Raw genomic sequence first — 15,017 nt, 5'->3', positions numbered from 1 at the left:
CCCGCCAGGTAGTATGCACAGGTTTTGCCTGGCGGCGTTTACACCGCGGCAAGCGATTGTGTTGAAGGTTTGACTTATGTATGTTGTTTGGACGCAATGATGCGGACTTGGATCGGGAGATGTTGTGCCATGAGCGGGTAGGTTCATTGATGGTGGTGAACACCTGACGATATGAGTGGGAAGTTTCATATCCTAATACTCTCGTGTGAGGATACGAGCAAGGTAGGTTTGTATGTTCTGTGCTCACACTTGAGGGATGTTGTGTGCGGGGAGGTACGTAGCTGGTGGATCACGTGTGTTGGACTACAGGCGGGCAGGTCCATAGAGCAGGACTAAGAGCGACGAGGTTCGTAGAGGCAGGACCACGAGTGGGCAGGTTTGTGTGAGCATTATAAATCCTGAGTCCAAGACTAACTAATTGTGTGAAATGAAGTTTGAAAAGCCTTGGGGATAAGGTCTTGGCCAAGAACTATCAAGGATGAATAAGATGGGTGTATTGCTTTTACTCTATTACACTATATGTTATTTTCATTTATAAGCTCACTCTTTCTGTTTGTGTTTGACGATGATCGTGTTATTCTTTACACGGGATGAGATGATGCTACAGGTGATGCTGCTGACGTTTAGAGACAGAGAGAGGGGCTCGCTTGGGAGACTATGATCTAGGGATTTTTTCTATGTTTTTACTATTGTATCGGATTTTGGAAAATTGTAATAAGTTTACTACTACTATTAAATAGTTTTTGGGACGTTGAATAATATTTTAAATTTTCCCGCGTTTGGGTATAATAACAACTATGACGATTGAATTTCAATTCTTTATTTATTTATTTATTTAATTAAGTAATTTCCCATAGAGACGTTAAAGAAGCTGCTTCTCCTTAGGCTCGTAACTGTCTATCAAATGGTACAATTATACGTTCACCACGAGGCATCTAAAATACATCTAGCTTTGTCAACTAATTTTATTTTTTTTATTTCCTTGGTACATAGAAATGGTCAAAACTATACTTGGGACTAAATATTTTAATTTCTAAAACAATTGTCTTCAAAATCATACGAGCAACTTTCTATAATAATTGACAGTATATTTTATTTGTCAGATAGCAAAGTACATAACATATATGGTGATTTTCCTTTTCAAATTGATTCCTCAAATCCATAATGGATCTGAAGCTATAAATATGTCTTATTGAAAGATACGCACCACCAAAGTTCTTTGTTTTTTCAAGTCAAGTATGTAAGACCCGCGAAATTTAATTAATTAAATAATTAATTAATTAATAAATGGAGGTAGTGGGAGCCTTTATGACAATTAATGTTAGCTTGTATGATGTGGAAAATTATTAGCTTAAGTGGTTGAGAGTATTTGGTCATGTTGAAAGGACTTGTGTTCAAGTCCTATCTATGCCAATTGTGCATTATTTTGGTAATATAATTGCTTATGATGAGTGATAATAAAATCCTAGATTTATAGAAATTATCACAAAACATGAATTGGTTGAATGGTTATGTGTTGACTTGGTAATTGCATGGGTGTGTGTTCGAAGCTTAGTATACACAAACTAAGCTTTTTTTTTTTTGCTAAAGCATTTTTGGCATGAATGAGAAAGGTAAGGAACCCTAGCCGTCAAAAGGAGTAGCCAAGGGGGCTGGAAAACCACCAAGGAATAGCCATCGAATGACAATTAAACATAATTTTAATGTCATTTTCGTTTTTGTAGTAATTAGGATTAATTAAGTGAGTTAAGGGAGGAGAGAGGAGAGACACTAGAGAGAAAAGATAAGAGCAGTCTCTGTACACTTGAGGAGGAGTTTTTGGAGAGCCAAGGGTGGAAGTTAGGAGCTTATTAACGTGTGGAAAAGGAGTGGATTGTTTGTTATCACCAAGGTTCCAAGCTTTTGCAATTGGAAGCAAGGAGTACCATGTTAGGCGAGCATGAACCGTTCATTTTAATTCGTATCGCTTAATTGTATGAAATGTATGATTAACTGGATGCATATACTCTTTCCATTCTATGAAAATTCGTGTTTATGGAAATTTTCTAGAAACCGCCTAGCGGGCTATTCTTAGCCATTAGGCGACGCATGCAAATTTCAGTGTATTTCTAGGTTCCTACGAGGAACCGCATGATGGTAAGAACTACCCGTCAGGTGTCACACGTCTGCCACCTAGTTTTCTGGGTTTTTGGATGAAGGGCCTGGTAGTGATGAATACCCGTCAGGCAACGTGAGCACAATGATTTGATTTCTTTGTTGTTTTAGGGTGTCTGGACTGATTTTGATCGGGGAAAAAAGGGAATTGCATATGTGGATTGATTTTGGATGTCAAAAATTGGATAATTACATTGTGATTGGGATTTCATTTGAGGAAATTGTATAGACACATTGGAAATTAGGGTTTTGATGTTATAAGGTTAATAGATAGTTGAACTTCAGTGGAAAAGGTGTATGGAATGGGGTTAATTTGTATAATTAATTAATTGTAAGCGGAATAAATTGAAGTGAGTGAAAATTTGACAGGGAAAATGAAATGAGTAATGAGTTCGAGGGATCTGCAGGTGTAGGAATTGCTGAAAATCTCCAGAATTCTATACGGGGAGAAAAATGAGTAAAATTGAGTTAAATGAGTAAAAAATGGATATGTCAGGCATTGAACCTTAAATCACATTAGTGATAGGTGAGCATATGCATATGTGATATGTATGCATGCTTGTGCATTTTTGCTTGTATGTGGATTTGTATATTGGAATCTTGTATGCAAAATCTTTTTCAGGTTTCTCAATGGATCTTAGCTCATCAATTCAACTCGATGATGGTTGCTTTATCAAATTAGGGAGAGATTGTTAGAATAAGCAACCTTGGTGCAAGGATTTGATAAAGCAAAATGCATGAGATCACATGTGGTAGATGTAGATTGATGAAGATCCATTTGATGATCATGTTTCTATTGTGTTAAATATGGAAATAAAGTGTAGAATATGATATTTACTTGTACTTTATTTGTAGTCTATATGACATAGGTTAGATGTCTTTTTAGTCTTAGTGTGTCCTTTTATATACGTTAGTATAGGTTTTAACTAGTTGAAGGGCTTATTGTATATAGTTTTTGGTATGAATCTATTCAATCAGTTGAATTATTTTCAATCGACGTATTTCACTTAAGTCAAGTGAAATCAACAGATTATATAGACAAATCAACCTGTTGAATTCACTTAAGACCAAACTATATAAGTTGGTTCTCAGAGAGTTAGGTCACGATTTTTGAGTTTTTTAGCACGGAAAATAATCATTTATCTTTGGAAACTCTCTCTCTCTCTCTCTCAATCACACAGCTGTAAGTGGTAGATAGAAGATCTTAGTTGATCTTGGAGGCATTTTGGCTTGGTAGAAGCTTGGAAAACTCGAGTTGGTTGGCTAGGGAGAGCCACCATCCAGTTATGTAGTTCTTGTGTCTCTAGTTGTGTTCCTGGTATGATTCCAGATCTGTACGTGTGTTTCTTACAGTGGTGTGGTTGAAATTTGTGTCATTCAAAAGTATTGGTGTTTCTATTGTTCAAAAGTGTAATCTAGGTGTGATTTTTGTAAAACTTTTGATAATAGTGAAATTCTCTGATTGAGTGAACCAGTATAAAAAAACAATTGTGCAATTCTCTTTCTCTCATCTTGTTCACCTTTAAATCTCAAGAAAACCAAGCAAATAAATCTTTGTTAAGTGTGCGTGAGTTTTTGTGTTATCTGGTAGTATAATCTAGTTAGATATATTGATTAGAACGAATATTGTTTAAGAAAGCATGTTATTTCAGTGAGATTCGTGAATTAAGCATTTTTGCATAATTTTTCATAATTTTAGCCGATTGATTTCATATTTTAGTATGTTGATTCATAGTGTATGGACAAATTAACCTATTATTTTTATTTTTAATCAGTTGAAAGTGTATTGTCCTGCAACTCTAGTATTCTTATTTTGTGGTCTAATTGATTCAAAGAAAAGGGGTTTTAAGCTTTCGAAAAAATTTATACAGCCAATTCAACCCACTTTCCTTTTCTAGACTTAACCTACCATTTCATTACTTACAAAAAATGTAATAGAAGAAAGATTTGATTCCTTGTGAACTTGGTAATATTAGTTGCAGTTTTATTTGAAAGGATGCTCTTCCTTTTTTTTTTCTCAGCTTTGGAATCATTCACATCCATCTTCAAAGTTGAATACAATTGTGTATTGAAGAAAAATGCTATTTGTTGAGAGATACCATTGTTCTTTGACAACATTACAAATTTGTGAAAATAAGTTCTAGTTCAATTTGTGGTGTATTTGGATATCCAAATATGTTTCATTTTAATTTGTGGTGACTTTGTTTAGCATCCAAGTTGCGTTCACAAACAAAAAGTGTTTTAAACTACTAATACAAAAATAGCATAAAGGTAATTAAAACTGAAAAGTGAATTGAATATAAATAATAATGTAATGTAATACCTTAAAGGATACACATTGAACAAAGAAATAGAAACATTGAAACTAAAATGGTGTCAACATACATGCAGATCTGCTTTGTATGTGGTAAGAAGCATAAACGAATTTTTCATAAAAAAACAAAAAATCATTTTTTATATCGGTTAAGGCCACAATCAGTTAAAAAGTTAAAATTTTTTATACCGGTTAGAAGTATAACTGATATAATAAAAAACTTTTTATTACAAAATTTTCCCATCCCAAGTGGACTTTCTATACTGGTTTTAAAAAGTGGTATAAAAATTGATTTTTTTATACCTGTCATAGAAGTGATATAGAAAGTTAAGACTTTTTATACCGTTTGTATCTATACCGATTCCATAACTGATATAATATTTTTTTTCTTAACTAGTATGAAAAGGCTTTTTTACACAGGTGAGAGTTGAAGAACTACATGCATTATACCCTTAATTTCTTTAGTAGACTAATAACTTCTATGTGCAGAAGAACAAAAGAATCCTTTACATGAAAATAAAAAAACGTTAACATAGCATATCACTTGTTGAATAACGTTATTGTTAATTGAAAATTGACCTATCTACCTCCCAAATCATGCTTTGTAGATATTATTGACTGCTCCACTGCAGATTTTTCGTGCATGGTCTTTGTTTTAGTTGCAGTATGCTTCAATAATAGTAAGCCTTGAAAGTAGACAGTTCTTTAACATCTTTTGAGGATTTGACTTTATTAAATCGTTACTTTAAAATAATAGACAAATAAATGAACATTTCAAATAAAAGATTATAAATATTTTTTATTCAATGCTTTTGTTTATTTACATATATATTATTTTTAACACTCAATTTCATCCGCTAAATAAAATTGTTTTTAAAAAAATAAAAATAAATTTTCTTTAATTTTTTTTATAATAAACAGGATTAAAAAATGTTTCTTTAATTTATGTTTAATTTAAGTAAAATAAGATTTTTTTTTAGATTAAAAAAATTATTATTAATTATTAATTATTTGTTTTGTTTAATTAAAATAAAAAAATCAGAAATAAAAAATTAAGAAATTATTCTTTAATTATTTTTCGTTTTTATTTTATTTTATTTTATTTATTAATTAAATTCTAAAAAATAAAAATTAAAAATTAAAAAACACAAAAAACAGTTTTTGAAAACAACGGTTACTCAAGTTTCAACTTTTTCCAACCACTGTGTTCAACTTCCTCCAACTGCCGCCCAGAGTTCGTGTGGTCTCAACTCCCCAAATGCTCTTTACACCGAAGAGCTAGAAAGTTTTTTAAAAAGAGATTTTTGGAAGAGATTATTTTTTCATTACTGAATTACATTCGTGCAAGCTCTATCATCTTTTTCTCTAATATTTTAAGCCATCATCAACCATTCTCTACAGCTATTTTCATGCGCTTTCATCCAAATTATTCTTCGTACAGATACAAAAAAGGTTAAAATACTTTTTTTTGTCCCAATTTTCGTCAAGTTTTTTCAAATAAGTCCTAATTTTGGTTTTATGTTCAAATAGGTCCCAATTTTCGTCAATTTTGTTCAATTGGGTCATTTTTTTGCTAACACCGTTTAAATCATTAACGGCCATGACTACCACGTGTCACTTCGTGGTTTTTTTGAATTTTTTTATTTTTATTTTTATTTTTTTAATATTTTTTAAATGTACACGTGTCAACCCAAGAGCGTGTCACGTGTCGCTTCGTGGTTTTATTTATTTTTTAATTTTATTTATTTTTGAATTTTTTTTAAATGTCCACGTGTCAACCCAATAGTGTGTCACGTGTCAAAGTCAATATCCTATATTCAATTTGGTCCCTATATTTGTTATTTTTGTTCAATTAGGTCCCAATTTTTGTTAACATTAATTAATTTGGTCCCTATCGAAGATATGACCAAATTTAATTTTTATATCAAAGTTATAATGATGTGAATTTTAATATATTATATAAAAATATTTAATAAAAAATGTGAATTTTAATATAAAAATTAAATTTGGTTTTAATTTGGAGAGGGACCAAATTAGTTAATGTTAACAAAAATTGGGACCTAATTGAACAAAAATAACAAATATAGGGATCAAATTGAATTTAGAACATTGACTTTGACACGTGGCACGCTAGTGGGTTGACATGTGGACGTTTGAAAAAAATTTAAAAAAAATTAAAAAATTTAAAAAAAAAATCAAAAAAAATTTTAAAAACCACAAAGTGACACGTGACTCACTCTTGGGTTGACACGTGTACATTTAAAAAAATTTAAAAAATTTTAAAAAAATTAAAAAAAGAAATTAAAATAAAAAAAATTCAAAAACCACGAAGTAACATGTAGCAGTTACTGTTCATGGCCATTAATGATTTAAACGGTGTTAGCAAAAAATACTCAATTGAACAAAATTGACGAAAATTGGGACCTATTTGAACACAAAACCAAAATTAAGACTTATTTGAAAAAACTTGATGAAAATTAGGACCAAAAAGGTATTTTAACCTAAAAAAAATCAAAACAAAGAATGTAGAAGAAAATCAATAAGTCACGGTGAAGAAAGGGGAAAAGGATTGAAAGGCTTCGAGAAGGGAGAGTAAGTGTGGCGGCATTCGGGATTCTTGTCGAAAAATTCATATTCGAAGCAGAAGCGAAAACAACTCTGATTGGCGCGGGAATGGCATCCTTGGCCGCTTTGACTGGCAGAGGATTCGTGACAGGATTTGGTGCTATCTCCTAATGATTGATTCGTGCGAACGAAATGAGGAATGAAGAGGCATCAGTGACAACCTGACGACGGTATCTTTGATGGAACAATGGCTCCGACAATGGTTATGGTGACTCGAGATGGATACATTAAACATAAGGGTTACCGTTTAGTGATATTTCATGCAGAGGCAAAACTAAAATGGCGCTGGCAAGGCTGTTGAGGGCGACTAGGGCCGTCGGCGGCGACTTCACGGTGAACAGTGGAGACGACAGTGATGTTGTTAGTGTGTACTGTGAGTGTGGGATTGAAATTGGAGAAAATTAAGTTTGGTATGTTAATGAAGATGGAGATAATGGACTAGGGTTTTGCTGCTGAGACAATATCACTTCGTGCACCCTCATAACTTCATTTCCATACCTTTCCTGATTTGCATAATAATTGGGTTATTTGTTTTTTGTTTTACTTCATGCACTCCCCCAATGTAATAAATCCACACCCCTAATATTTAGTTTTATTTTATCTCTTGTATTTGCGTTTTCACTAAGCACACACGTCACTCCTTTATTTTCCTTTTTTAGGCTAGGATGCCTTTACTTTGTGCACCACGCGTTTCTCTATATGCACCCCATTCCCATGTGTGTAGTTTTTCTCATTGCACCCACATACTCACTTATGCACTCTCATTTTCTATTTCCAATTTTACCTTTTTTCTAATTAAATCTCACATTTAAATCACATAATTTTGTAAAATAATAAAAGTTTTTTTTTAAATTGAAATAAAAATTAAAATAGTTTTCAAAATGATGAAAAATAAGAATAAATAAAAATTTAAAATTATTTTCTTTATTTTATCTTTTAGTGTCTAATCGACCGTTCGCATCGCACGACACTCCTTTTAAAATACAAAAAATATAAAAATAGTTTTGATGTCTAATCGACCATTCGCATCGCACGATACTTCTTTTTAAAATACAAAAGTTAGAAGAATAATTTCAATGTCTGATCGACCGCTCGCGTCACACGACACTTCTTTTCAAAATATAAAAATTATAAAAATATTTTGGTGTCTAATCGACCGCTTGCGTCGCACGACACTCCCTTTCATAAATACAAAGTATAAAAAAGGATTTTGGTGTCAACCCGGCTGCACGCGTCGCATGACACTTATTTTTTAAAAATGTCAAAAGACAACTTTAAAAATTAAATATTCTAATCAAGTTTTGTCAAGAACTACGTGATCCTTGATTCTCCATTGTGAATGGAGATACGTAGGAGCAGGACAAGTCCTTGTCAGGTTCACTTTCCAAAAATAAAAGGTTTTCCAAATCATTTTCAAATAATTTTATAAAGAACTACGTAGCCCTGATTTCTCATTTGTAATGAGAATACGTAGGACGAAGGTTTTAGTCCTTGTCGGGTCCCTTTCACTCAAAAAAATAATTTTTGTTCAATATTTTCTTATTCGTGGGAAAAATAAATATTTAAAATAAACACATCTCTTTTGCAAATTTAATTAAAGGTACCACCTTTGTGCGGGCGTTGTAGGGTGCTAATACCTTCCCTACGCGTAACCAACTCTCGGACCCTAAATTTGATTTTCACAGACTTTATTTGATTTTTATGGTTTTCCATAGTTTTCCAGAATAAACTATGGTGGCGACTTCTAAACTCTTTTTCCAAAACTATTTATTTTTAGTTCGTCATCCCGTCGCGATTTAGGTTGCGTCAATTATTAAGTTTGTTTGCTTTTCATAGTTTGATTGAATAAATTCATGAATTGTATTGATCATATTCATTGCATAATACAATTTCAATTGATTATTTCATAAAGTAATTTTTTCATTACAAATTAAAAATGTGTACTCTTAAAACAATAAAAAATATGTGTGTTATGTTAAAGTAATAGATTGGTAAATATACTTTGTTGTTGTAAAGCCCCTTTTTCTTACTACCTTAAAGGTTTAGGGCTTGGCCTTTTAAGTAAGCCTAAGATCAGCTCACTTGGAGGCTTTAGGACTCTAAGCTGCCCTTTCGGCTCCCATTCTACTTGTACTTGGCAAACAGCTCACTCTTAAACACTCTCTCTTCGTTACAAAGTTTGGCTAGGGCTTTGACTTCCCCTCATCCTCAAGCTAACTACTCGTCCTTTTTCCTATTCCACTATTCCATGTAAGTTCTTTTAGCTCATCTTCGTTCTTTCCCAGCTTGCTTCCGTGAGCCAGCAAAAGTTCGTCATGATAACCTTGTTTCCTCTCCGTTTCACTTTATTCCAGCTCCCAAATCTGCTCCTAGATTTGTTGTGCCCAGTTGGTTGGGTGTACGAGTCTTTGATAGCCTTCTTCCAGGTAAGGAAAGCTAGGGTTTACAGTTATTTATGTTTTTCATATTTTTTCCGAGTTTAAGTCATATTCTTGAGGTGTGCTCGCGATTTGATTGCTTGGTATCGGTTAGAATGTGATTTTGGTGTTGTTTATGCATTTTGCACGAGTGAACAGTGGTGAGCATTGGTTTTCTCAACCAAGCAAGCATGTCTCGCCTAGGCGAGACTAATAGAGGGTCGCCCAGGATCATCTGCTTGAATTGTCGCTCATGCGACGAGTCTCGTTTTGAGCGAGACCCCCTCGCCTGAGCAAGAAATCGCAGAAGCCATTGTTCCACTACTCTAGCCCTCGCCTAGGCGAGAAGGGGATCGCCTGAGCGAGAGGACCTCTCTCACCTGAGAGAGGTCTTCTAGCTTGAGCGAGACTAAGGCAGGTTTTGTGCTGTAGTGTGAAAGGTTCACTGATGTGATTGCTTGCTCGCCTGACTTAACTGCTTTACTATAAAAGTTTGATGGATGATGTCATGATTATTGTATGAGGTGAAGATGAGAACGAGATGTTGCTATATTGTGTATGATTTGGGAAGTATGAGTTTGTATGGTTGGTTGTTTATATATATATATATATATATATATATATATATATATATATATATATATATATATATATATATATATATATATATATATATATATATATATATATATATATATATATATATATATATATATATATATATATATATCGACATGATATTGGTATTTATGAAAACTTCATGATTGGTTGGTGAAACATGTACAAGGTATGAGTAGGACGTAATAACATGACTCTTGTAGTGGGAGCTCATAATGGTGCATCATCTAATGGACGTAATCCCATGGACCCTCCTAGGGGGAGTTCATGGTGGTGTCTCATTAGATGGACGTAATCCCATGAATCTCGTGGAGAGAGTTCAGGTTGGGGCCTTATGTAAGGATGTAATTTCACGAAGGTTTCGTGGTGATGCCTTAAGGCCAGGACGTAATTCTATGAAGGCTTCTGGTGGTGCCTCATGTAAGGACGTAATTCCACGAAGGCCTTGTGGTGGTGCCTCACTACTAGGACGTAATCCCACGAAGGTTTCGTGGTGGTGCCTCATCATATGTATCCGGATAGTCTAGTCTTGGAGTTTTAAATGGTTTATTTTCACATTTGTGGATGACTGATATTTATGCTTGACTTTGAAATTGCATGTTGAGTGTTATGATATAAGAATCTTTTACTCTAGCTTACCCTTTTGCTTGCTTGTATGCTTGCTTGTATCTTTTACTCTAGCTTACCCTTATACTTCAAAACATGGATGATCCACATGTGGGAATTCACAAAAAAGTACATGCTAAAGATTAAAATTGAAATGACTTATTAATAGTTACTTCAATATTCATATCTCAGATTTGTTTCTCAGCTTCAAACAAAACAATGTCACCATCCTTCAATTCATTCAAATGACAAAACTCTTTCTAGCCTTTGCCTATCTCGATCGACTTCTTTGTTGAATTTCTTATGAGTAGCTTGCATTTGATACTATTACGAGATCCATGAAGTATCAAACTGGTGAATCTACGTTGCTGAACATATTTAGCAAAAGTTGCAAGTAAGTCCTAAAGAAATATATTTCACAATCAGAACAATTCATATTTTTATTCAGTCACATTCATATATAGCAATTAAATAATTTTAGCAGATGACTTGCTTTGTTTTGACACTTTGTCAATTTTGCCCTAAAGATCACTTTTCTATCAAGTGCGGCTACTCTGGCCAAATATCTTTCCATAGTGACGTCCGTTGAAATACCTTTAAAAAGAGTTATCTGAAAAAACTAATTTCCTACATATCAGAACAAAATATCATGGTTACCTTTGAAGTTATAGAAAATCCTAAGATGAAGCCAACCTTCGATTAGTTTGGGCTTCTTGACATCCATATTGTACATGACCACATGAGTGTTCCCTTTTAGGCCTTCCACGTACCATGCGGGACCTAGTTCTACGTGAAAGCAATAATGAAAATTCGATCAACATAACTAAATTCCTGTATTTCTATAAAAAAATCTTAAAATATACATACTTACTTATCGTTGAAAAATATATTTCTTAGAAGTAAGGGAAATAATCATTGTAAGTATACATGTCGTGACATTTTTTAAACAAACTGGGAACATAAAGATTGAAGGGCGTCATTGAGAGAAGTAGCAAACCAATGAATGTGGTCATAAACAAAAAGTTAACATTCAATTTTGAAAATAAATAAATAAAAACTTACTTCAGTTCTTACAGACAAATATCAACACAAAAGAATAAACACCAGTGCAGTAAGGGCTTTCTGTCCCGGTTATTTTCCTCATTTTGCCTCGGGTCTGGAACCGAGGCATATTGGGGCGAGGCCAAAAGGTACCCCTTTTGGCCTCAGTTATCACCTAAAGCCATATACCCCTTTTATGCCTCGGTTGTTTAAAAACTGGTGCCATATACCCCATTTTCTGCCTCGGGTCAGATAGGACCGAAGCCATAGGTTAAAAATATTTTTTTTAATTAAAATTTTTGTAGACTATTTGGCCTCGGTTATGGTAAGAACTGAGGCCATATGTGACCTTTTTGCCTCAGTCTTGGTAGCAACCGAGGCATATTCCACTGCTTTTTTTTTAAATAAATTTTATGTTTTATATTGATTCCCACATTTAAACCTGCATATTTTTTTCACACAGCAGTACAACCATAAAAGAATATTTTCTCAAACATCCACAATCCAAAAACATTTAAAAGATAATTGAAATATACACAATCCAAATACATATATCCTAATCAATATTATTGTACATTTGAATTATGAATTTTGCACATGCTATCCTACCAAACTTTATGAACTTCGCGGGAATTGGCAAAGGACTCTTGAATGTCTGCAAAATAAGACATTAAGTTAGTATATAGAAAGACAACTTTAGTATACCAAACTTTAGAATATTGCAAAGTAATTGTTTTAATTCAAAAATATATTATTGTTTCTCAATTAGTTGTAATACGAGCACGCACAATTGTTGTCATCCATTGCATTATACAGTAACCGCACTCATATGAGCCGGTTTGCCTATTACACTACATTATATCAACAACATTAAAATCAATTAATGAAGAAAATCAAATCAAACAATTATAAATATATGGATAGAAATATCAAACCTGGAGGGAACACCATGCAAGACATTTTGCCTTAGTCGTTGATCTCCCTAACAACATGTTATGTCCAATAATTGAACTATGATAAAGGGAATAAGTTAGGATACTTTTATATAACATGTCATTTTCATAAGATTGAGATTAGGTTTCTTACCAATCTATCACTTGTCTAAGATGGTTAGGGGGAGGGCGGTGCAAAGAGCAAAACCACATAGCAAGGTTCTCCCTTAGGGAAACCACAAGTAATTGCCAATGATGTATGAGAAGAAAATAAATTTATTGTTATGCATTAAAATGATAGGTTATATTCATAAGTTAACAAAAATGACTTACCCAGCAATATAAGGGACAAAATAAATTTCTTTTTCGCGTTGAAAGCATCCAGTCACATATGATTGGATGTCATCAAACTTGTTGCCTTCATGAGTGAGTTGGGGGTCTACAAACCCATATACATCATTCAGTCCCATAGTTTCAGTGACACCAGACAAATACCTAAACATAAAATTGATTTGATATAAGTAAATAGATAAATATATCATATAACTATATATAATGATTGAAAGACTTACAACATCCATAACTGAATAATGGTAATATTCAGTTCCTCTTGTCCTCGTGCAAGCTCCAAGACATCTTGGGAATGCAAGTAAAGTGGGATGTCAAGATCTCTCCCAAAAATGTTAGCGTCCCAAGGAACCTGCATCGGGTTATCAGCTATGATTTCTGCAAGTTGGAGCAATGCACCAAGAGGATCATCCAAAGAGAGAATAATCTTCTTTGATTGAGGTTTTTCCTATATTGATGCAATTTCAGTTAAAATGGAATATAATTTAAGTTTGAATATAATAAACATGTAAACTTAAAAATGTAGTATATTTGTGGGTTTAAGAGTCTGTACCGGGGGGTCAGTAACAACCAAATCTCTAGGCCAGGTGAGGAAACACTGGAATGCTTGTGCCACAGTATACACTGCATCTGTTGGCACAGGAACTAAAGCAAACGACATGAGAACCTCTTCTACCGTGACCTTAACCTCATCCTCTGATAACTCTATGCCATGAAGAACCGTGGCTGCCTCAAATACTTTTCCACGAGCCACTAGTGTCTTCTTTGTACCATCCTAAATATATAGCTAACATGGATGAGTGTCATCCATGTCATCCCCGGGTGGAGCTGAACAACTCCCCTTTCCGCTTCTACTTGTTAGAGTAAACGATTTATTAATGTTATTCAATTACTTTATTAAATATCATTTATTCAATTCATAACTTATAGAAAACAAATTTACCCATGGGAGGCACAAATGGGTCTAGTTCTGGCGGATGATCCACTAGCAAACGAATGCCATAATGCTCAAATTGGCACATAAGTTCTTCTTTCACCTGCGTCGTGATCATTTCCTTCATTCTTTGTTCATAATCAGCACCATGACTGCATGAAGACTGAAGAGAGGAGGAACCAAAAAATTGGCATATGCCGACTCCTGATCCAACACCACGCACACGTCCAGGGTGCTCAGGTCGTCCAATTGCAGCAGCAAGTATGTCATGACGACCTTCTGGAATGAATCCTCCTTGGGAGGTCTGCTCAACCAACGAATCCTACAATGTAACAAAAAAATTTATATAAAAAAATACAATATAAAACATGAACGAGCTATTTAGATAAGAATTGTATCTTACAATTTTCTCAGAGATTTCTCGTGCAGATTCAGAAGTGTAGTTGCCCGATGAACGTAAACGGGCAAACTTCCACTTTTGATGACGTGATGGTGGTGGAGGAGGCTCAGTATCTTCACCCTCAGAAGGTGGGGGCCTAGATTTTTTCTTTTTTGTCAATATCTTCTCTTCAAGTTTTCTATACCCACCACGAGATAATATGTGCAGGTTTTTATTTTGAGCACTTATGCTTTGAGCCTTTTTTCTCTTTACCTGTAACATATAAAACCCACTTTACGAATTAGTTAAAATTTTACATAATTATCAATTGTGTTATTGATGATTTCAAATAAACATACCTACCATCCCTCAGATGTCTAAAGCTCAAGAAACTGACGCCATGTGTCTTCATCAATCCAAGTGTATTTCAACAATGAATTTTCATTTTTTTTATGTCCAAAGACACCCCTAGACGTCAACTTGGTCTTAAAACCACGAAATTTCTCAGCCACCGATGACAAACATTTTTGTTTAAGCGTCGCCACATTTGGAATATCAAATGTTAGCTGCACTATAGAAAATGTCATCAACAATATTTATCATATTATCAACAAAATCAAAGTATAACATTAATAACATTAATATTAGT

The sequence above is a fragment of the Vigna unguiculata genome, chromosome 9, assembly GCF_037176805.1.
Source record: "Vigna unguiculata cultivar grain cowpea cultivar isolate G323 ecotype 2 chromosome 9, ASM3717680v1, whole genome shotgun sequence".
Classification (NCBI taxonomy): domain Eukaryota; kingdom Viridiplantae; phylum Streptophyta; class Magnoliopsida; order Fabales; family Fabaceae; genus Vigna; species Vigna unguiculata.
This window is presented reverse-complemented; position numbering follows the sequence as displayed.